The following is a 23,749-nucleotide window of genomic DNA, read 5'->3' on the forward strand; positions in this document are numbered from 1 at the left end:
CTCTCTAGGTTGGAATATTGCTGCACACTAATGGCACCTTTCAAGGCAGGTGAAATTGCTGACTTAGAAAATGTACAGAGAACCTTCACGGCACACATAACTGCGATAAAACACCTCAAATACTGGGAATGCTTGAAGTTCCTAAACCTGTACTCCCTAGAACATAGGCAGGAGAGATACATGATCATATTCACTTGGAAAATTATAGAGAGATTAGTACTAAACTTTTTTTTATTATCACACTGGCCTATTCCCACCAAGGCAGGGTGGCCCGAAAAAGAAAAACTTTCACCATCATTCACTCCATCACTGTCTTGCCAGAAGGGTGCTTTACACTACAGTTTTTAAACTGCAACATTAACACCCCTCCTTCAGAGTGCAGGCACTGTACTTCCCATCTCCAGGACTCAAGTCCGGCCTGCCGGTTTCCCTGAATCCCTTCATAAATGTTACTTTGCTCACACTCCAACAGCACATCAAGTATTAAAAACCATTTGTCTCCATTCACTCCTATCAAACACGCTCACGCATGCCTGCTGGAAGTCCAAGCCCCTCGCACACAAAACCTCCTTTTCTCCCTCTCTCCAACCTTTCCTAGGCCGACCCCTACCCCGCCTTCCTTCCACTACAGACTGATACACTCTTGAAGTCACTCTGTTTCGCTCCATTCTCTCTACATGTCCGAACCACCTCAACAACCCTTCTTCAGCCCTCTGGACAACAGTTTTGGTAATCCCGCACCTCCTCCTAACTTCCAAACTACGAATTCTCTGCATTATATTCACACCACACATTGCCCTCAGACATGACATCTCCACTGCCTCCAGCCTTCTCCTCGCTGCAACATTCATCACCCATGCTTCACACCCATATAAGAGCGTTGGTAAAACTATACTCTCATACATTCCCCTCTTTGCCTCCAAGGACAAAGTTCTTTGTCTCCACAGACTCCTAAGTGCACCACTCACCCTTTTCCCCTCATCAATTCTATGATTCACCTCATCTTTCATAGACCCATCCGCTGACACGTCCACTCCCAAATATCTGAATACATTCACCTCCTCCATACTCTCTCCCTCCAATCTGATGTCCAATCTTTCATCACCTAATCTTTTTGTTATCCTCATAACCTTACTCTTTCCTGTATTCACTTTTAATTTTCTTCTTTTGCACACCCTTCCAAATTCATCCACCAATCTCTGCAATTTCTCTTCAGAATCTCCCAAGAGCACAGTGTCATCAGCAAAGAGCAACTGTGACAACTCCCATGAAAATTTCTCCCTATGAAAGCAATAGACTCGGCAGACGATGCAACATCCCCCAATGAAAAGAATGAATGAATGAATGAGGACTCACAGGTAAGGACCCACTAGGGGTGAGGGGTAAGTGGGGACAGGGTGAAGAATAGTCGGTGAGAGGAATGTCTTGAGTTGAAGATAAAGATTTGGGACTAGACCCAACAGCTAAGCCTTGGAAGCAGACGGGAACAGCAACACAAAAGCAGGAGAACACTTAGTTGTCTGGCTGGCAAGCTATCTGCATCTTGCATTCTTGATGTTGATTGGTGGCTGGCAGAGGCTAGAGGCTTGGTCAAGGGAGGCTATCTTCTTGATTGGTCAAGTGTCGTTGAAGTGCGAGTCAGGAGTTACTTCATTTCTTCAGTGGTGGAGGCATTCTTTATGTTCAGTTGTTGGGAGGAAATGATGAGTAGTCTTGTAATCTTGGGTAGAAAGGCTGGGTCAGCTTGTAACTGGTCAAAGGTCAGCCTGAGTGCTGTGAGGGAGCAATGGGTTCCTTTACGATTTGTAAACTTGAGTGTTCTGTCGACTAAATTCTCGTACAAAGTGTCGACATTCATGGTGGGTTCTTGGTCGGGAGTCGTATAAAAAGTTATATCTTTCCAGTGCAGGTATTGATCTCGATGTTGATCTTCTGTATCAATATATTGAGTGATGACTGGTGAGGTTGTTGTTAACTTTGTTGGTGGTTGCAGCATGGAAGGTTCATTCAGTGTTAGTGTCTCTGCTACAGAGTGTATAGAAGACTGTGGTGGAATTGTGGCTTCTGATTGGTCCATTTGTGTAGTGGCGAGTGGAGGCGAAGAAATGCTATTGACGCCACCACGACGAGCCAATCGACGTATAGGAGGTGTGGTGCTGTCTTGGATGTTGTCAGGTGAATGTTGATTGGAGGATTCATAAGAGGAGGCATCGTTGTTATCAATTATTAATTCCTTCAAGTCATGTGGCGCTTCAAAACTGACGATCTTCGGGATTATTTTCAAAATCTCAGCTGATGGTGGACTTGCAGGGAAATTAAATGATGGCATGTTGTTAAGTGCAAGAAGTTCATTAATAGTCGTGTTGAAAGAGCCAGGTTTCGCAGCATTTTGCATGTAAGCAAACATCATGCAGTAATAGAATTTGGTAGAGATATCGTCTGGTGGTGATGGTGCCGTGAGAGGTGGTGGAGATGACTGTTCATTGGCTTGTAGAGTAGAGACTTGAAGTAATTTTGTAGTGTCTGCTTGCAACTTTGCAATTGCGGCATACGTTGGTGTGTTGTTAGTGGATTTTTTCTTTGCTGCATCTTGTGTTTTTTTCATAATATCCTTTCTTGTAGGACATTTTGCTGCCAGTGTATGGTGATCATTACTTTTGCAGCTTAAACATGCAGGTTGTGTTGGAGCAGCAGCGGTGCAGGAACTGAAGGTGTGTCCCTCACTACCACATGTAGTGCAGAACTTCTTGTCTTTTACTGGACATGCCTTGGTGGTGTGAAGATAAGAATAGCAGTTCCAGCAATGTTGGATGTAGTGGTATATCTCTGCCTCTGTGTAGGTGGGACTGATGTAGTAGTAGTAAACAGCAAGACCTTCGTTCATAGCAGTGGCAGCCATGTTCACATTGATGAAGGTGACCTTGAGCATAGACGATGCATTCGGGATTTTGGTAATGCTGTCAAAAGTAGCCCAAGTATTTTGAGTTTCAATAGATGACCTGAGTTCAGCAATTGGTTGAGAAGTCAGAATCTTATCCAGTTTTTTCAGGAATACTGATTTCCTTGCCCTGAGGGCAGGAGAAGAAGTAACAGTAAACCCATGAGCAGTAAGAGCAGTGGTGGCTTCTGTAGTGAGTATCTTCTCTGCTTCAGCATCATCGTGACACACAACAATGAATGCTTCTTTGAGTGTCAGAATAGTGTTGAATTTCACATGCAATGCTCCCTGCACAACAGTTGCAATCATCAATGGTACCACTTTTTGGCTTGATCTTTACAAGATTTGCGTAGTTCATTGTGCAAGTCAAGGCGAAGACGATGCTGGTAAAGGTTCCCCTCCCCAACGGGGATCGTAGGGAGACAGAGTAAGTAAGGATAGCTGCTATGACCTGCCGAGGCGAGAGTCAAAAGCGAGGACCGTTCCTCTTCCAATGAAAAGCAGGGGTGCCACTAGGATGATAAGAGACATCACAATTAGTGTCAGGGTTCCAAGATTGTTCAACTGCCTTCGAGCATACATAAGGGGGATTACCATCAGACCCCTGGCTGTGTTCAAGCAGGCACTGGATAAGCACCTAAAGTCAATACCTGACTATCTGGGCTGTGGTTTGTATGTCGGTTTGTATGCAGCCAAAAGTAACAGCCTGGCTGATCAGGCCCTGATCCACCATAAGGCCTGGTCACAGACTGGGCCATGGGGGCATTGACCCCTGGAAGCCTTTCCAAGTGTACTCCAAGATATCTAAAACATTGTTGGGATTTATAAATACAGTGGACCCCCGCTTAACGATCACCTCCAAATGCGACCAATTATGTAAGTGTATTTATGTAAGTGCGTTTGTACGTGTATGTTTGGGGGTCTGAAATGTACTAATCTACTTCACAATATTCCTTATGGGAAAAAATTCGGTCAGTACTGGCACCTGAACATACTACTGGAATGAAAAAAGTTCGTTAACCGGGGGTCCACTGTACTTTTTATATACAGTAGGGCCCCAAAGGGGAATACGGCCATCTTGTGCACTTGGGAACAATGCCACTTAACTGGAATGTTTCGAGTTATTCTTGATGAACCCCTGATCGAAAGTATTGTCATGGAAAGCAACACATACTACGAGTACACCATGGCAAACACAATACTTTCACCAAAATCACGTCTACACCAGTGGAAGGAGGCAACTGTGGCTGAGATGTATCTTTTCTTTGCCACAATAATGCTTATGCCACATGTGTATAAGCACAAAGTGAAATCATACTGGTCAACAGACCGCCTGATTGCAACCCCAGGTTTCAGTGATATAATCCCAGTGAATCGATTTGTGCTAATGTTATGTATGCTTTACTTCTCAGACAAAACCAGGCCTGACAGAAACGACAGGTTGTATAAGATTAGGCATGTGTTTGTGTATCTGAAAGAGAAATTCAGTATGTATTTTTATCCCTTCAGGAAGCTTGTAATTGACGAGTCTTTGATTCTGTTCAAAGGAAGACTCTCTTTCAAGCAGTACATACCAAGCAAGAGGAAATGCTTTGGTATAAAGTTGTTTGTGCTTTGTGATTGTTACAGTGGTCTGGTATTGGATATTATTGTGTACACTGGAAGTTATACATTGCAAAATACCAGGAAGTTATTGGGCATCTCTGGTGATGTGGTTAGAACAATGATAGAACCATACCTTGGTAAGGGGCATATATTATATACTGATGACTGGTACACAAGCTCCTCACTCAGTGATTTTTTGTGAGTGAACATGACAGATGTGTGTGACACATTGCGTGCAAATCGGAAACATATGCCCAGGTTTGACGCTGGCACTTGTAGAGGTGAGGTGCAGGCGCTTGCTGCCAATGACATCATGGCATTTTGGTGGCATGACAAACGAGATGTCACACTGTTGTCATCAGTTCACACTAATGAAATGGCAGACACTGGCAGGCAGCATAGAGAGAGCAATGAACCCATTCTAAAACCTGCAGCTGTGATTGATTACACCTTCAATATGCATTCAGTGGACAAATGTGACATGCAGATTGGGTTTGCTGATTGCGTTCGCAAGAGTTATAAGTGGTACATAAAACTCTTTTTCCATCTTCTGGACAATTCCATGCTCAATGCTTATAATATGTATAAGATGAGGACCAGAAACAAACCACAATACGGCGAATTCTGTTTGTCTGTCATCAGACAAATAGTATTCAAGTACCAAGGAAGAACACCTGCAATAGACCGCTCACCAAATTATCAACAACTGCCTTCTCGTCTAAAGCATGGTGATCACTTCCTGGTAAAACTGCCTGCTACTGCTTTCAAGAAAAAGGCTCAGAAGAGGTGTTACGTATGTGCGCATGCAAAAAAACGCCCACAACAATGCAGAGACACTTGTTTTATGTGTGAGGAGTGTAAAACACCACTGTGCATGACACCATGTTTCAAAGACTTCCACAGGCTGCAGAACTTCTAGAAACATTCCCTGTGACTGTATATGTGTATATAAAATATAGAAAAATAGTAATAAACAACATTTCATATTGTTTGTGTAAATATTTTTTATAAACAAAACAAAGATAACAGTGTTTACGCCCTTATTGTGTAGTACAGTGGACCCTCGACCAGCAATGGCATCGATTAACGATAAATCTGACTAGCGATACATTTTATCGCAAAAAATTTGCCTCGTTTAGCGCTAAAAAACTCGACCAACACTATTCCTTCCGTCTGAGACGCGTCCACTTCTGGCCAGTGTTTACAAGCCAGCCAGCCACCGCGGTCACTTCCAAGCATACAGTCGGAACATTTCATATTATCACAGCCTTTTTAGTGATTGCACCTGCAAAATAAGTCACCATGGGCCCCAAGAAAGCTTCTAGTGCCAACCCTACAGCAAAAAGGGTGAGAATTACTATGGATATGAAGAAATAGATCATTGCTAAGTATGAAAGTGGAGTGCATGTCTCCGAGCTGGCCAGGCTGTACACAAAACCCCAATCAACCATCGCTACTATTGTGGCCAAGAAAACGGCAATCAAGGAAGCTGTTCTTGCCAAAGGTGCAACTATGTTTTCGAAACTGAGATCGCAAGTGATAGAAGATGTTGAGAGACTGTTATTGGTATGGATAAACGAAAAACAGATAGCAGGAGATAGCATCTCTCAAGCGATCATATGTGAAAAGGCTAGGAAGTTGCATGACAATTTAATTAGAAAAATACCAGCAACTAGTGGTGATGTGAGTGAATTTAAGGCCAGCAAAGGTTGGTTTGAGAGATTTAAGAATCGTAGTGGCATACATAGTGTGATAAGGCATGGTGAAGCTGCCAGTTTGGACCAAAAAGCAGCTGAAAAATATGTGCAGGAATTCAAGGAGTACATAGACAGTGAAGGACTGAAACCTGAACAAGTGTTTAATGGTGACACTGACAATGTTGTGAAACACTTTAGGAATGTCATAAAAGAACGGGAGGTACAGGCTTCTATGGGCAGATATGTTGTGCGACAGAGGTCCATTGACTCTCAAGCTGGTCCTAGTTACATTAAAAGAAGAAGGGAAGTAACCCCGAAAAAGGACTTGCCACCTCAAGTCCTAATGGAAGGGGATTCCCCTTCTAAACATTAAGACCATCAACACACTCCCCTCTTCCCATCCCATCAATCATCACCAGATCTTCAATAAAGGTAAGTGTCATGTAACTTTGCATGTCTTCTTCAGTTTGTGTGTATTAAAATTAATATTTCATGTGTTAAAATTTTTTTTTTTCAATACTTTTGGGTGTCTTGCACGGATTAATTTGATTTCCATTATTTCTTATGGGGAAAATTAACTTGACTAACGATTATTTTGACTAACGATGAGCTCTCAGGAACGGATTAATAGCGTTAGTCGAGGGTCCACTGTATTGAAAAAGAAAAAACTTACAAAATACTGATCATATTGGTCTCACAGGCCATAAAAGTTACTTGGAAAAAGAAAAATTAAAAAATAATAGAAATTAGTACATAACGTAAATAGAAGAATACCGGGAGACGGCAGTCGGCGATGTTGCCACATTGTCCCCCTTTTTCATCAACTTCACGCCTCCATATCTCCATAAGTATTGATGGTAAAAATATTTTGTTTAGCCTATAATATTTAGAAAAAAAAAACTATTTTTTCATAAGAAAAAATAATTTTTTTTTTTTTGAAATTTGGCCAACCCTGAGAACGAGTCTCTGAGAGGACCTGTCGACCCTCAAAGGGTTAATATTAATATTTAAGGTTTGATTAGTTTTAAGTGAAAATGTTCTTTTTACATTTACAAGAGAAGGGTTAAACCTGTAAAGGTTATCCAGTGTGTGTTGGAAGGAAAGCAGTCAGGGTTAACTTAAGGAACAGAAGATCAGGTTGAATTCCTTGGATCAAGAGTGTGTAAATGATGATGATGTAATTGTGTCATTGATTCTTGTATATCTAGTTACTGATAAACAGTTATACACATTATTTATGAAACTAACTGTTTTGTGCCAGTGGCTGATGTTTTGGTATCCCTGAAAGTGCCAGTGGCTGATGTGTTATCCCTCAAAGTGCCAGTGGCTGATGTTTTGGTATCCCTGAAAGTGCCAGAGACTGATGTTTTGGTATCCCTGAAAGTGCCAGTGACTGAAGTTTTGGCATCCCTGAAAGTGCCAGTGGCTGATGTTTTGGTATCCCTGAAAGTGCCAGTGGCTGATGTTTTGGTATCCCTGAAAGTGCCAGTGGCTGATGTTGTGGTATCCCTCAAAGTGCCAATGGCTGATGTTGTGGTATCCCTGAAAGTGCCAGTGGTTGATATTTTGGTATCCCTGAAAGTGCCAGTGACTGATGTTTTGGTATCCCTGAAAGTGCCAGTGACTGAAGTTTTGGCATCCCTGAAAGTGCCAGTGGCTGATGTTTTGGTATCCCTGAAAGTGCTAGTGGCTGATGTTTTGCTATCCCTGAAAGTGCCAGTGGCTGATGTTTTGGTATCCCTGAAAGTGCTAGTGGCTGATGTTTTGCTATCCCTGAAAGGAAACCTTAAGTAGCTGCCTGGCTTTTGTCTGTTTTTTTTTCTCTCTCAACTTTTCTATTTTATTTTGGTCATAACTGGAGAACCCCTCATCTAACCAGCTTCAGATTTTAAACCCTGGTCAATTATTATTAGATAAAGGTTCATGGAGCAATTTAAAAGTGCAGATACTCTGCACAACTCATTCTAAACAATTCCTGAAGTTGGTTTACCTGAGATATCTTTAAAGAACTCTGCTGATCATCAGGCTTTACAGGTTCCTCTAGTGTATCCTATTTAGAAGAAGTTTGCTATTATTAAGAGAGTGTGTGGGAGACATTATTTAAAATTTGAAAATGGTATAGAAATATCTTGCATTATGAAAGTGGATTATACTTCCTGAAATGAAGGGGAAAGAAAGGGCCTTGAACTGAACTTACACTCTCCCTCTTTGCATAGAACGGTGGTCAGTGAACATTTTTGGTTATTACCCTAAAACAAATTTGTGTACAGTGAAATTACAATTTAGACTTGGAAGTCCCCAGAATCTGGAAAATAGAAACAGTATGTTTATTGCTTCTTCAAGTGCAATTTTGAAAGCCTTTGCAGCTTTTGACATCCAATGAAAGAACAGATCTGCATTGATATGAAACTCAGTGTGTGCTACATTATTGGAGTGGAGTCCAAAGAGGACCTCTGCCAATCCTTCAGTCTTCTCTGGCACATCAGCACTTTCACAGTTGAAGGGGTTTACAACCCAACTCTCAGTATGTGAATCAAGATCTGGAGACCTGGTTTCTGAGTTTGGTAAGATGCCCTTTAACTGGATCCTTGATGTCATCAAAAAAAAAAAAATACTTCACAATCTTCCAAGACACAGCTATGGAAAGGCAGCTACAGTGGACCATTATTTAATATGAGTTCATTTACCATCTTTTCTTAATTACACTATTGCAAAATTGCAGCATAATTTTATGTAACACTTCATAATTTAACTAACATGGTTACACTTCTGGGTGGAAAAAAAACTGGAGCCCCACCAGCAGGACCACAGGATTTTCCCCTCTGTTTGATGGGCTCTTGGACACACTGCCTGTCTGTTGGTCAGGCCATTGTCTTTGCAGTGGAGGCCTAGCTTTCTCTTGTGCCAGCCCCCATCTTATTGCTCTGTACATACATGCTCGGTATGATTCCCAAATCTGTGTTTGTGAATTGGGTTTTGATCTTTTCATTACCATATCTTTTATCTGTGAATCAACCATGGCACCCAAAATGCTTGCGAGTAATGCAGGAAGTGGCAAGAAAAAGAACGACAATTGTCGTTCTTGAAAGCATTGATATTCAGCACATTCCTCCTACACCCACTGAGCATCTGGGTTCCCATTCTCTATTTCTGACCAATCACAAGCCTTCCCTGAGTCGCTCCAAGTAAGTGGTGATGGCTTCTGCTCGCTTCCCATTGGTTGAGAGACCAAAATGTAAACACTTCTAGCTTGGCATCGCCGAGAGACGTTTTTTTCATCGAGTGGCACTCATATACCCTTGGATTTTACCCTCTACAATGTTGGTAAGTACAGGAGGGCCCCGCTTATACGGCAGGTTAGGTTCCAGGCTACCGCCGTAAAGCGGAAATCGCCGTAAAGTGGAACACCCTTTTTTTCCACTTATAAATGCATACAAACACTAGATAACAAGTTTACACTAACATATATTAAGTTAGCAATAGAACCAGGCATCAAAAAACAATAAAAAGGTACAATACACACATAGTGCACTCATTACTTACCTTAAAATATTTATAGTCTTAATCTAGGGTGAGACAAGTAGTATTGTAAGAAATCAAGTGTGGTATGTATTGTAATAGCCAGGCTACCTTACAGGCCACCCCACCCACACATACTATTCTATGATATTTAAGCATCCCAGAGCGATAAAATGTATATACAGTTCACTCATTACTTACCTTAAAATATTTGTAGTCTTAATGTAGGGTCAGGAGTAAGTAAATGAGATAAAACGAATAAATGAGAGAGAGAAAGAATGAGTACATGAGAGGTGACAGGCCAGGCACAGAGTAAACAAACCAGGATCCCACATCTTATATTTATGTTTATTTATTCTATTGTGGGGTGTATTTATCATCTTTTTATGTTATGTATCGTGTTTATTATATAATTTTGAAAAAAATATCATGGCTGGATTAATGAAAATGTGTATATTACCGTAATATACGACATTTAATGAGACTCCGTGACTATTGTTATTATCACCACTTGTGGAAGTCGTCTGCTACCACAGCTCACATTTATGTTTATTTATTCTACTGTGGGGTGTATTTATCTTATTTATATGTTATGCATCGTGTTTATTATATAATTTTGAAAAAAATATCATGGATGGATTAATGAAAATGTGTATATTACCGTAATATACGACATTTAATGAGACTCAGTATTGTTATTATCACCACTTGTGCAAGTCGTCTGCTCACATCTCACATTTATGTTTATTTATTCTACTGTGGGGTGTATTTATCTTATTTATGTGTTATGCATCGTGTTTATTATATAATTTTGAAAAAAATATCATGGATGGATTAATGAAAATGTGTATATTAACGTAATATACGACATTTAAATGACTCGATGTATGTAAGTTTATTTAGGTACAGGTATACATAAGTATAATTATCAGAGTATATATAAAATATGAAATAACTTTTAAAAACATTTGAAATTTTGGAGTTTCCAGACAAAATGGAGAGACTTAGTGCTTACTGAGCTCATGGAGAATGTAAACAAACAGGGTGGGGCACGGTGACCGTATTAGAAAGTCAGGTGGGGGGAGCCGTATAGTGAGTTTTGGTCATAATTTGAAATGTCCGTATTAGCGGAACGCCGTAAAGCGGAACGCCGTAAAGCGGGGCCCTCCTGTACTCATTTGTGTTTCTAGTGTGTAAATGAATAGTTTAGGCATTTTTTTTTTTTTTCCAACAAGTCGGCCGTCTCCCACCGAGGCAGGGTGACCCAAAAAAGAAAGAAAATCCCCAAAAAGAAAATACTTTCATCATCATTCAACACTTTCACCACACTCACACATTATCACTGCTTTTGCAGAGGTGCTCAGAATACAACAGTTCAGAAGCATATACGTATAAAGATACACAACATATCCCTCCAAACTGCCAGTATCCCAAACCCCTCCTTTAAAGTGCAGGCATTGTACTTCCCATTTCCAGGACTCAAGTCCGACTATATGAAAATAACCGGTTTCCCTGAATCCCTTCACTAAATATTACCCTGCTCACACTCCAACAGATCGTCAGGTCTCAAGTATCATTCGCCTCCATTCACTCCTATCTAATACGCTCATGCACGCTTGCTGAAAGTCCAAGCCCCTAGCCCACAAAACCTCCTTTACCCCCTCTTTCCAACCCTTTCGAGGATGACCCCTACCCCTCCTTCCTTCCCCTATAGATTTATATGCTTTCCATGTCATTCTACTTTGATCCATTCTCTCTAAATGACCATACCACCTCAACAACCCCTCTTCTGCCCTCTGACTAATGCTTTTATTAACTCCACACCTTCTCCTAATTTCCACACTCCGAATTTTCTGCATAATATTTACACCACACATTGCCCTTAGACAGGACATCTCCACTGCCTCCAACCGTCTCCTTGCTGCTGCATTTACCACCCAAGCTTCACATCCATATAAGAGTGTTGGTACTACTATACTTTCATACATTCCCTTCTTTGCCTCCATAGATAACGTTTTTTGACTCCACATATACCTCAACGCACCACTCACCTTTTTTCCCTCATCAATTCTATGATTAACCTCATCCTTCATAAATCCATCCGCCGACACGTCAACTCCCAAGTATCTGAAAACATTCACTTCTTCCATACTCCTCCTCCCCAATTTGATATCCAATTTTTCTTTATCTAAATCATTTGATACCCTCATCACCTTACTCTTTTCTATGTTCACTTTCAACTTTCTACCTTTACACACATTCTCAAACTCATCCACTAACCTTTGCAATTTTTCTTTAGAATCTCCCATAAGCACAGTATCATCAGCAAAAAGTAACTGTGTCAATTCCCATTTTGAATTTGATTCCCCATAATTTAATCCCACCCCTCTCCTGAACACCCTAGCATTTACTTCTTTTACAACCCCATCTATAAATATATTAAACAACCATGGTGACATTACACATCCCTGTCTATAACCTACTTTTACCGGGAAGTATTCTCCCTCTCTTCTACACACCCTAACCTGAGCCTCACTATCCTCTTAAAAACTCTTTACAGCATTTAGTAACTTACCACCTATTCCATATACTTGCAACATCTGCCACATTGCTCCTCTATCCACTCTATCATATGCCTTTTCTAAATCCATAAATGCAATAAAAACTTCCCTACCTTTATCTAAATACTGTTCACATATATGCTTCAATGTAAACACTTGATCTACACATCCCCTACCCACTCTGAAGCCTCCCTGCTCATCCGCAATCCTACATTCTGTCTTACCTCTAAATCTTTCAATTATAACCCTACTGTATACTTTTCCTGGTGTACTCAGTAAACTTATTCCTCTATAATTTTTACAATCTCTTTTGTCCCCTTTCCCTTTATATAAAGGGACTATACATGCTCTCTGCCAATCCCTAGGTACCTTCCCCTCTTTCATACATTTATTAAACAAAAGTACCAACCACTCCAACACTATATCCCCCCCTGCTTTTAACATTTCTGTCATGATCCCATCAGTTCCAGCTGCTTTACCCCCTTTCATTCTACGTAATGCCTCACATACCTCCACCACACTTACATTCTGCTCTTCTTCACTCCTAAAAGATGGTATACCTCCCTGGCCAGTGCATGAAATTACCGCCTCCCTTTCTTCCTTAACATTTAAAAGTTCCTCAAAATATTCTCGCCATCTACCTAATACCTCCCTTTCCCCATCATCTAACTCCCCTACTCTGTTTTTAACTGACAAATCCATACTTTCCCTAGGCTTTCCTAACTTGTTTAACTCACTCCAAAATTTTTTCTTATTTTCATTAAAATTTCTTGACAGTGCCTCTCCCACTCTTTCATCTGCTCTCCTTTTGCACTCTCACCACTCTCTTCACCTTTCTTTTACTCTCCATATACTCTGCTCTTCTTATAACACCTCTGCTTAGTAAAAACCTCTCGTAAGCTACCTTTTTCTCTTTTATCACACCCTTTACTTCATCATTCCACCAATCACTCCTCTTTCCTCCTGCCCCCCACCCTCCTATAACCACAAACTTCTGCCCCACATTCTAATACTGCATTTTTAAAACTATTCCAATCCTCTTCAACCCCCCCACTACTCATCTTTGCACTAGCCAACCTTTCTGCCAATAGTCACTTATATCTCGCCCGAACTTCCTCCTCCCTTAGTTTATACACTTTCACCTCCCTCTTACTTGTTGTTGCCACCTTCCTCTTTTCCCATCTACCTCTTACTCTAACTGTAGCTACAACTAAATAATGATCCGATATATCAGTTGCCCCTCTATAAACATGTACATCCTGGAGCCTACCCATCAACCTTTTATCCACCAATACATAATCTAACAAACTACTTTCATTACGTGCTACATCATACCTTGTATATTTATTTATCCTCTTTTTCATAAAATATGTATTACTTATTACCAAATTTCTTTCTACACATAGCTCAATTAAAGGCTCCCCATTTACATTTACCCCTGGCACCCCAAAGTTACCTACTACTCCCTCTATAACATTTTTACCCACTTTAGCATTGAAATCCCCAACCACCATTACTCTCACACTTGATTCAAAACTCCCCACGCATTCACTCAACATTTCCCAGAATCTCTCTCTCTCCTCTACACTTCTCTCTTCTCCAGGTGCATACACGCTTACTATAACCCACTTTTCACATCCAATCTTTATTTTACTCCACATAATCCTTGAATTTATACATTTTTGGTCCCTCTTTTCCTGCCATAGCTTATCCTTCAACATTATTGCTACTCCTTCTTTAGCTCTAACTCTATTTGAAACCCCTGACCTAATCCCATTTATTCCTCTCCATTGAAACTCTCCCACCCCCTTCAGCTTTGTTTCACTTAAAGCCAGGACATCCAGTTTCTTCTCATTCATAACATCCACAATCATCTCTTTCTTATCATTTGCACAACATCCATGCACATTCAGACTTCCCACTTTGACAATTTTCTTCTTCTTATTCTTTTTAGTAATCTTTACAGGAAAAGGGGTTACTAGCCCATTGTTCCCGGCATTTTAGTTGACTTTTACAACACGCATGGCTTACGGAGGAAAGATTCTTATTCCACTTCCCCATGGATATAAAAGGAAAAGTAATAAGACCAAGAACTATTAAGATAAAATCAAAGAAAACTCAGATGAGTGTGTATAAATAAACGTGTACATGTATGTGTAGTGTGACCTAAGTGTAAGTAGAAGTAGCAAGACGCATATTTATGAGACAGACAAAAGACACCAGCAATCCTACCATCATGTAAAACAATTACAGGCTTTCATTTTACACTCACTTGGCAGGACGGTAGTACCTCCCTGGGTGGTTGCATATTTTGATATATATATGAAGTCTGTGTGAAGCATAATGTGAGTGCACCATGCAAAGGAAAAAAGTGCAACAAAAAAAGACTGAAAAATATCGTTCTTGCCTATTTTGGCCCAATTTTAATTTTCAGTAAATGAATATTTATAAAAAAATTTTTAATGCATATATCAATTCTGTAGTGGTCTGGGTGTGTACAGAACGTTTTTATTGTCCTTCCAGATCAATCAGAAATTGTTTTATGGTGAGTCCTCCAAAGACAAGTCCAAATATATCTGCATTTTGGAGGAAGGTGACTCTGATGCAGAGGCAGATGATCTGGAATTGCTTGACAGTGATGATGAGTACTTGCCACAGGATGCAGAGGTGTCAACTGATGGGTAGGAGGAAGCTAGACCATCCAAAAAGCCAAAATTAGACAAGAAAAAGAAAGGTATTGTGATCGAGGAGTACCCTGACGAAGAAGATCGTCATGATGAGCTTTCCTCTCAAACTCAGACCAGCTGGAATAGGGTTGACATCCACAATGACCGTTTACCTGTATATGAACATGAAAAACCTCTTGCAATTAGGTGTGCATATGACTATTTTAGCGATTTTTTTACTCAAGACATGATAGACCATATCACATTCAAAACTAATTTGTGTGCCAGGCAAAAAAACATACACAGCACTTTTCAAACCAATTCTGAAGAAATCACGAGGCTCATAGGTATTCTTTTGTATATGGGTATGATTTCACACCCATGCATTCAGGACTATTGGGCAGCTGCAACTAAGGCAATCCAGGTTTCAGAAGTCATGGGATCTAAGAGGCTTTTGTTACTTAGGCATACCATTCATTTCAATGATAACACACAACAGAAGAATAATGGGAGATTCCACAAAATAAGGCCTCTTTACATTGCACTAACTAATGCTTACTTGAGAGTTCCAGCTACACCCAAGCAATCTATTGATGAAGTTATGGTTGGCTTCAAGGGTAAAACTGCTGGAAACCTAAGGCAGTACATCAAAACCAAACCAGACATGTGGGGTTTCAAACTATTTTGTCGTGCAAGTGAAGATGGAATCATACACGATATACTTATGTATGAAGGCAAAACAACTTTTGACAACCATCCCATAAAACTGTCACATGAAGAAAGTAAACTACCAATAAGTTCGAAGATTGTTCTGGTGCTTGCAACAACTCTCAACCAAAGAAATACATCAGCAGTCTATGCTGACAATTTATTTTCAAGTCTTCCTTTGCTCAAGTTGCTAAGAGAAAAATATAACTGCAGATACACTGGAACAGTACGTGAAAATAGATGTGGTAAGCCAGAACTGATGCCTGTCAAACAAATGGAGAAGAAAATAGTGCCCAGGGGCACTTTTGATTACAAAACCAATGATGGTATCCTTGTTGTAAGATGAAAGGACAACAAAGTTGTGACTTTAGTGACAAATGATGTGAGGGTTAATCCTGTGACTCCTATTGAAAGATATAACAAGGAAACAAAGATGAAAAATGAGTTCCAGTGCCCTGCAGTCATCAAGAACTATAATGCACACATGGGAGGTATTGACAAAAGTAACATGTTGGTGCATCTGTACAAAACACCTATGAAATTTAAACGTTGGTACATGCGGCTGTTTGCCTATGTTCTGGATCTTGCTGTTGTGAATGCATGGCTTCTTTACTGTCGTGATTGTCGGTCACTAAATACCAAATGCATGCCACTGAGGCTATTCAGGCTTGACATCTCTATCACTGCAAGATCCAAAGGACAAATGTTGAGATGCAGCATCATAAGAACAAGTTCAAGAAGTTCAACAGCTTCATCAAGTACTTCCAATGGTGACAGTAATGATGATTTGCCATCCTTGCAATTGCCATCTGCAATGCAGTACCAACGTGCAGAAAGGCCAGATGACAGTGTGAGGTTTGACACAACCCTGTGTCACTGGCCAGTGTCAGGCAAGCTACTTACATGCAAGTTTTGCAGCACACACAAACAGCATGTCACATCCTCATTTTCCTGTGCCATATGCAAAGTAAATCTATGCATCAAGAAGGATAGAAATTGCTTCATAAAGTTTCATTGTAAAAAATAGTGATCTAGAACAACTGTTCTTTCTCAGGAAACTCAGGAATGTGGGTATTGAAAGTTATATCCCTTTGCAATGTGTCCATGTTTCTATTTGGTTCATTTTTGTATTATTTTAATACTTACAAAATGTTTGAAAACAAGTTCAATTTATGTTTTTGATATTGTCTTTTTGTCTAATAAAATTAAAAAATAGTTATTTGGTGTTTTTATTAACAATTGCAACTCTGCAACATTAAAAAAATGTTCACCCTTAGGTAGGCAAGACCTACTTTTACCGGTCTTCGCATATTGGCAATTGATCAAAAACAACCTTTCACATCTTCATTTCTATGGGCTCATTTACCTTACATTGAGACACTCTATCGACTCATAGGAAATGCATTTCAGAATTCACAATTTTTTTAGGCTTGCCTATCAAAGGGTTAAAAGTGGTGCATGTATTGGGGGCATGGCAAGATCTTATGGCCTTAATGAAGCATCGGTTCATACAATTAAAGAGAAGCAAATATGCAGGCTTGTACACTGATTAACCTAGGTTGTCATCTGAAAAGAACGACACATCATTCACAACTACCTGAATAAACTGAATGACTTGACCAACTGACTTCACTTACTGATTTAACTTACTTGACTTACTCTTAACCTCTTGAGAGTCCGTGTCGTAGTTCTATGGCTTTGAAGCCAGGATCAGTACCGTGGTACTACATCATTAGTGGTAAATTTGGGCCTAGATGAGAGAATGAGTGTATGTGGTAAGTGTGCACCATATAAAAAAAAATCTGCAGCACACTGATGAAGATAAAAGATAAAGATTTTATTTCTTTGGAAGGTTACAAAGTGTATTTACAATTTTGATTTGTTAAGTACAAAGAAAGTCACTATCATGCTGGGGCATTTGTTAAGTACAAAGAAAGTCACTATCATGCTGGGGCATTTGTTAAGTACAAAGAAAGTCACTATCATGCTGGGGCATTTGTTAAGTACAAAGAAAGCCACTATCATGCTGGGGCATTTGTTAAGTACAAAGAAAGCCACTATCATGCTGGGGCATTTGTTACCTGGAGTTTACCTGGAGAGAGTTCCGGGGGTCAACGCCCCCGCGGCCCGGTCTGTGACCAGGCCTCCTGGTGGATGAGTCTGATCAACCAGGCTGTTACTGCTGGCTGCACGCAAACCAACGTACAAGCCACAGCTCGGCTGGTCAGGAACCGACTTTAGATGCTTGTCCAGTGCCAGCTTGAAGACTGCCAGGGGTCTGTTGGTAATCCCCCTTATGTATGCTGGGAGGCAGTTGAACAGTCTCGGGCCCCTGACACTTATTGTGTGGTCTCTTAACGTGCTAGTGACACCCCTGCTTTTCATTGGGGGGATGTTGCATCGTCTGCCAAGTCTTTTGCTTTTGTAGTGAGTGATTTTCGTGTGCAAGTTCGGTACTAGTCCCTCTAGGATTTTCCAGGTGTATATAATCGTGTATCTCTCCCGCCTGCGTTCCAGGGAATACAGGTTTAGGAACCACAAGCACTCCCAGTAATTGAGGTGTTTTATCTCCGTTATGCGCGCCGTGAAGGTTCTCTGTACATTTTCTAGGTCAGCAATTTCACCTGCCTTGAAAGGTGCTGTTAGTGTGCAATAATATTCCAGCCTAGATAGAACAAGTGACATGAAGAGTGTCATCATGGGCTTGGCCTCCCTAGTTTTAAGTACAAAGAAAGCCACTATCATGCTGGGGCATTTGTTAAGTTCAAATAAAGTCACTCAAGCTGGGATGTTTGTTAAGTACAAAGAAAGCCACTATCATGATGGAGCATTTGTTAAGTACAAAGAAAGTCACTATCATGCTGGGACATTTGTTAAGTACAAAGAAAGTCACTATCATGCTGGGACATTTGTTAAGTACAAAGAAAGTCACTATCATGCTGGGACATTTGTTAAGTACAAAGAAAGTCACTATCATGCTGGGGCATTTGTTAAGTACAAAGAAAGTCACTATCATGCTGGGGCATTTGTTAAGTACAAAGAAAGTCACTATCATGCTGGGGCATTTAGGGCAGACTTATCCTAGTACAATGAGAAAGAAAAAACTTTTTTTGGATTAAAACAGGGACTCAGCAGTGTATTTTCATATTGTTTTTATGGTTGTATTCACAATTTTTTTACTCTCATTTGATAGAATGGAAGACATGTTACAGAAAGAGAGTTGATATTGATAGGTTTTAGGAATTGAAATTGAGCTCAAATAGCAGAAATGTTCAGTTTTTGCCAATGTTGAAAAATAAACAAATCATGTCATGCATCTAATACACATTAACTAGTGGGTCTAAAGTGCATTCATGAATGCACAGATATTATTTATACAGTTATTGCAGTATTGCATTAGAGTAAATCCTCAATTTTTTGGTTTGACTAAAAATTCTTTGTGTGAAAAAAATCAAAATGGAAATTATTTGTAAAACCTGGAAACATAACTAATGAACAGAGGAAATGTTATTTTAGTGCCAGGAATGCCTGCATTGTTTATTCTGGACCCTGTTTTCAAAATGGAGTATTTTGAAATTTGTGAAATTAGCCAAACTACCAAATTCTGATGACTTTATTGGCTAGTAGTAATTGATTGGGCAGTTTCTTGTGTTCAGTCAATAAAATGAAAGGCATACTAGCAAAATAGCTAAGAATTTGGTCATCTGAAACAATGTACAGGTCTCCCTCAACATTCGCGTTTTCAACTTTCGCGGGCTTCACACATTCGCGAATTCCCAACCGCCAAATTCCCAGCCGCCAAATCATATTTAAGTTTACCGCCACGAGTCCTTACTACCCTCCCTCCGACCCCTGCAACTGGCAGCCAGCCCTCCCACCACTGTGTGGTGAGTGTTTTGTTTGTTTATTATTTGCTATTAAACTACAGTATAAATAATGTAAACCCATCCATGACTGCATATTAGACTGGCTATTCAGACAGGTATTGGAAGGTGACATCATGTGTTTACTCTTGAACACAGCAAAGAATCAAACATTTCTGCTACTGCTAATAATAATAATAATAATAATATTAATATAATAATAATAATAATAATAATAATAAATACGATAGAATTGAAGAAGGAAATTGTACAAAAATACGAGGGTTGAAGCAGTGGTGGAGGAAGTGGTTGACGCATCGTCAGTGTGGCTTTGTTTATGCTGGAGTGAGTATTAGTCTCCGTGCTCTTCCAAACATTTCACAATAATTCATTGTATTTGGTGCTTGTAGATTGAGTGTGACTGGAGTGGTTGAGGCAGTGGTAGAGGCAGTGATTGAGGCAGTGGTAGAGGCAGTTATAGAGGCAGAGGTAGAGGCAGTTATAGAGACAGTGGGTGAGGCAGTGGGTGGGGCAGTGGTAGAGGCAGTGATAGAGGCAGTGGGTGAGGCAGCAGTTGAGGCAGTGGTAGAGGCAGTGGGTGAGACAGTGATAGAGGCAGTGATATTTACTAACATATATGTTATAAATAATAATAGTACATTATGAATAACATTTATTATTATTATTATTATTATTATTATTATAAATGTTATTAATATTAACATGTACTATTATTATTTATAACACATATGTTAGTAAATACCACTGCCTCACCCACTGCCTCACCCACTGCCTCTATCACTGCCTCTATCACTGCCTCACCCACTGCCTCACCCACTGCCTCACCCACTGCCTCACCCACTGCCTCTATCACTGCCTCTATCACTGCCTCACTCACTGCCTCACTCACTGCCTCTATCACTGCCTCACTCACTGCCTCACCCACTGCCTCACCCACTGCCTCTATCACTGCCTCTATCACTGCCGCCTCTATCACTGCCTCTATCACTGCCTCTACCACTGCCTCAAACACTGCCTCAACCACTCCAGTCACACTCAATCTACAAGCACCAAATACAATGAATTATTGTGAAATGTTTGGAAGAGCACGAAGACTAATACTCACTCCAGCATAAACAAAGCCACACTGACGATGCGTCAACCACTTCGTCCACCACTGCTTCAACCCTCGTATTTTTGTACAATTTCCTTCTTCAGTTCCATCGTATTTATTATTATTATTATTATTATTATTATTATTATTATTATTATTATTATTATTATTATTATTAGCAGTAGCAATAGCAGTAGCAGAAATGTTTGATTCTTTGCTGTGCTCAAGAGTAAACACATGATGTCACCTTCCAATACCTGTCCGAACAGCCATTCCAATATGCAGTCATAAATGGGTTTACATTATTTATACTGTAGTTTAATAGCAAATAATGAACAAACAAAACACTCACCACACAGTGGTGGGAGGACTGGCTGCCAGTTGTGGGGGGTCAGAGGGAGGGTAGTAGGGACTTGCAGTGGTGGAGGCAGTGGTATTTAATAACATACATGTTATTAAGGCATAACATATGTATTTAGTGCAATTTACGACGTTTTCATGTATTTTATGATTGTTCATGGTTCGACAAGTTAAGGAAGCAGTATTGTATTATATTTCCCTACAATATATTGTGGCACCAAACATTCGCGATTTTTCAACATTCGCGAGGCTCTTGATCCCCTAACCCTCGTGAATGTTGAGGGAGACCTGCAATTTGCCTAAAAAAGGAGTCAAATTGGGCAAAATGGCCAATGCATAAATATCGCTGACTCAGTGATAGCATAATTTTGTCAATTGTCTTTATAAAAGTTCATACATTTTGTTCATACATTTTGGAGATGTCATGTCTGTGAGCAATGTGTGGTGTGAATATAATGCAGAGAATTCGTAGTTTGGAAGTTAGGAGGAGGTGCGGGATTACCAAAACTGTTGTCCAGAGGGCTGAGGAAGGGTTGTTGAGGTGGTTCGGACATGTGGAGAGAATGGAGCGAAACAGAATAACTTCAAGAGTGTATCAGTCTGCAGTGGAAGGAAGGCGGGGTAGGGGTCGGCCTAGGAAAGGTTGGAGGGAGGGGGTAAAGGAGGTTTTGTGTGCGAGGGGCTTGGACTTCCAGCAGGCATGCGTGAGCGTGTTTGATAGGAGTGAATGGAGACAAATGGTTTTTAATACTTGACGTGCTGTTGGAGTGTGAGCAAAGTAACATTTATGAAGGGGTTCAGGGAAACCGGCAGGCCAGACTTGAGTCCTGGAGATGGGAAGTACAGTGCCTGCATTCTGAAGGAGGGGTGTTTATGTTGCAGTTTAAAAACTGTAGTGTAAAGCACCCTTCTGGCAAGACAGTGATGGAGTGAATGATGGTGAAAGTTTTTCTTTTTCGGGCCACCCTGCCTTGGTGGGAATCGGCCAGTGTGATAATAAAAATAATAAAAATAACATTTTGTTTTATTACCTTCAGGAAAGATTCTCTACCTTTTCAAAAAAAAAAAAAAAAAATTTCAAGTTCTTGGACCCTGTGGACACTTTTCAGATTGGGGATCTGGACGCTCAACAGGTTAATGACTGGACTGACTTACTGATTGACTGATTTACTTATTGACATGACTGACCAACTTGACTGACAGACTGACCAGCACCCTCTCCACTCTGTTCAGAATTGTTGACATATACCGGCAACCACAGTACAGTGGAACTCTGAGTTTCATATGCCGAGTATCGTACACTTTAAGTTTATTAGTTTACTATGTTTATTATGCACCCCATACCCATCCTGTGGGCAGTGGTCAAAAGAGTATAGAGGTACATAATGGGTCCGGGGACTGGGCTCCAAAGTTTGATAGCTGAGCAAGTTACAAAGATATTGAACTCCAGGTACATATGGTCAATTTAGAACATTTTTTTTCGGCTCAGTTTTGTACCGAGTTTTGTACTGTGCCCCGTGTTTAGTACCGCATACCAGACCTGTCCGCCTGCCCGCATCCCCTGCGCATACGTCGTGAGCCAGTTTGGCTTTGTGCTTGTGTGAACACTAACCTGCATGCTCATCCAAACATTTCTCAATTAATTCATTGTGTTTGGTGCCTGTTTATTAAGTGTGACTATGAAATAAATAACCATGGGCCCAAAGAAACTTCTTAGTGGCACCCTTTTGGTAAAAGAAAGTGAGAAACACCATAGAAGTGAAGGAGATAGTACAAAAATACCAGAGAGGTGTGCAACTTGTGGAGCTTGCCAGGATATATGGCAAAACCAAGTTGACAATCGCTTCTATCCTGAGGAAGAGAAAAGAAATCAAGGAAGCTGATGTTGTGAAAGGTGTTGACATGTTAACCAAAACTAGATCACAAATAGTCAAAGAGGTTGAGAAGTTGTTGATGGTGTGGATCAATGATAAACAGTTAGCGGGTGATAGTGTTTTAGAGTCGATCATTTGTGAAAAGGCAAGGCAGTTGCATGACGATCTCATAAAGAAACTGCCTGGAACGAGTGCTGCTGTTAAGTTACTTTAAATCCAGCAGAGGCTGGTTTGATAAATTTAAGAAGTATAGTGGCATACACAGTGTTGTAAGACATGGTTAGGCTGCAAGTTCTAACAAATTGGTGGATTAAAAATATGTGCGTGAATTCAAGAGGTACATAGAGACTGAAAATTTCAAACCCCAACAAGTGTTCAATTGTAATGAAACAGGCCTGTTGTGGAAGAAAATGCCAAAGAGGACCTACATAATGCAGGAAGGATACGCTATGAAGGATAGGCTAACTCTCTTGTTCTGTGCTAATCCTAGTGGGGATTTTAAAGTGAAGCCTTTACAGGTGTATCACTCAGAAAATCCAAGAGTGTTCAAGAAAAACAATGTAATCAAGAATAGATTGTGTGTGTTGTGGAAAGCTAATAATAAGCATGGGTCATGAGGCAAATATTCGAAGAGTGGGTCCATAAAGAGTTTGGCCCAAGTGTGAAAAAATACCTCCTGGAATATAATTTGCCACTCAAGTGCCTCCTGTTACTGGACAATGCTCCTGCACATCCTCCAAACTTGGTAGACCTATTGTGTAGGGAATTCAGTTTCATCACAGTGAAGTTCTTGCCTCCTAACACCACTCTTCTCCTCCTGCCCTTAGACCAGCAGGTCATTTCT

At 40.4% G+C, this 23,749-nt stretch overlaps 1 long non-coding RNA gene across 1 annotated transcript; it reads left to right on the top strand.

The window, feature by feature from the left end:
* The first annotated feature begins 665 nt into the window (after window positions 1–665).
* Window positions 666–16,913, top strand: LOC138852775 (uncharacterized). The gene is made up of 2 exons (XR_011392080.1): window positions 666–1,358; window positions 14,844–16,913. It is a non-coding gene; the product is annotated as an uncharacterized lncRNA (long non-coding RNA).
* Window positions 16,914–23,749: the final 6,836 nt, after the last annotated feature.

Source organism: Cherax quadricarinatus, chromosome 16 (genome assembly GCF_038502225.1).
Source record: "Cherax quadricarinatus isolate ZL_2023a chromosome 16, ASM3850222v1, whole genome shotgun sequence".
Taxonomy (NCBI): domain Eukaryota; kingdom Metazoa; phylum Arthropoda; class Malacostraca; order Decapoda; family Parastacidae; genus Cherax; species Cherax quadricarinatus.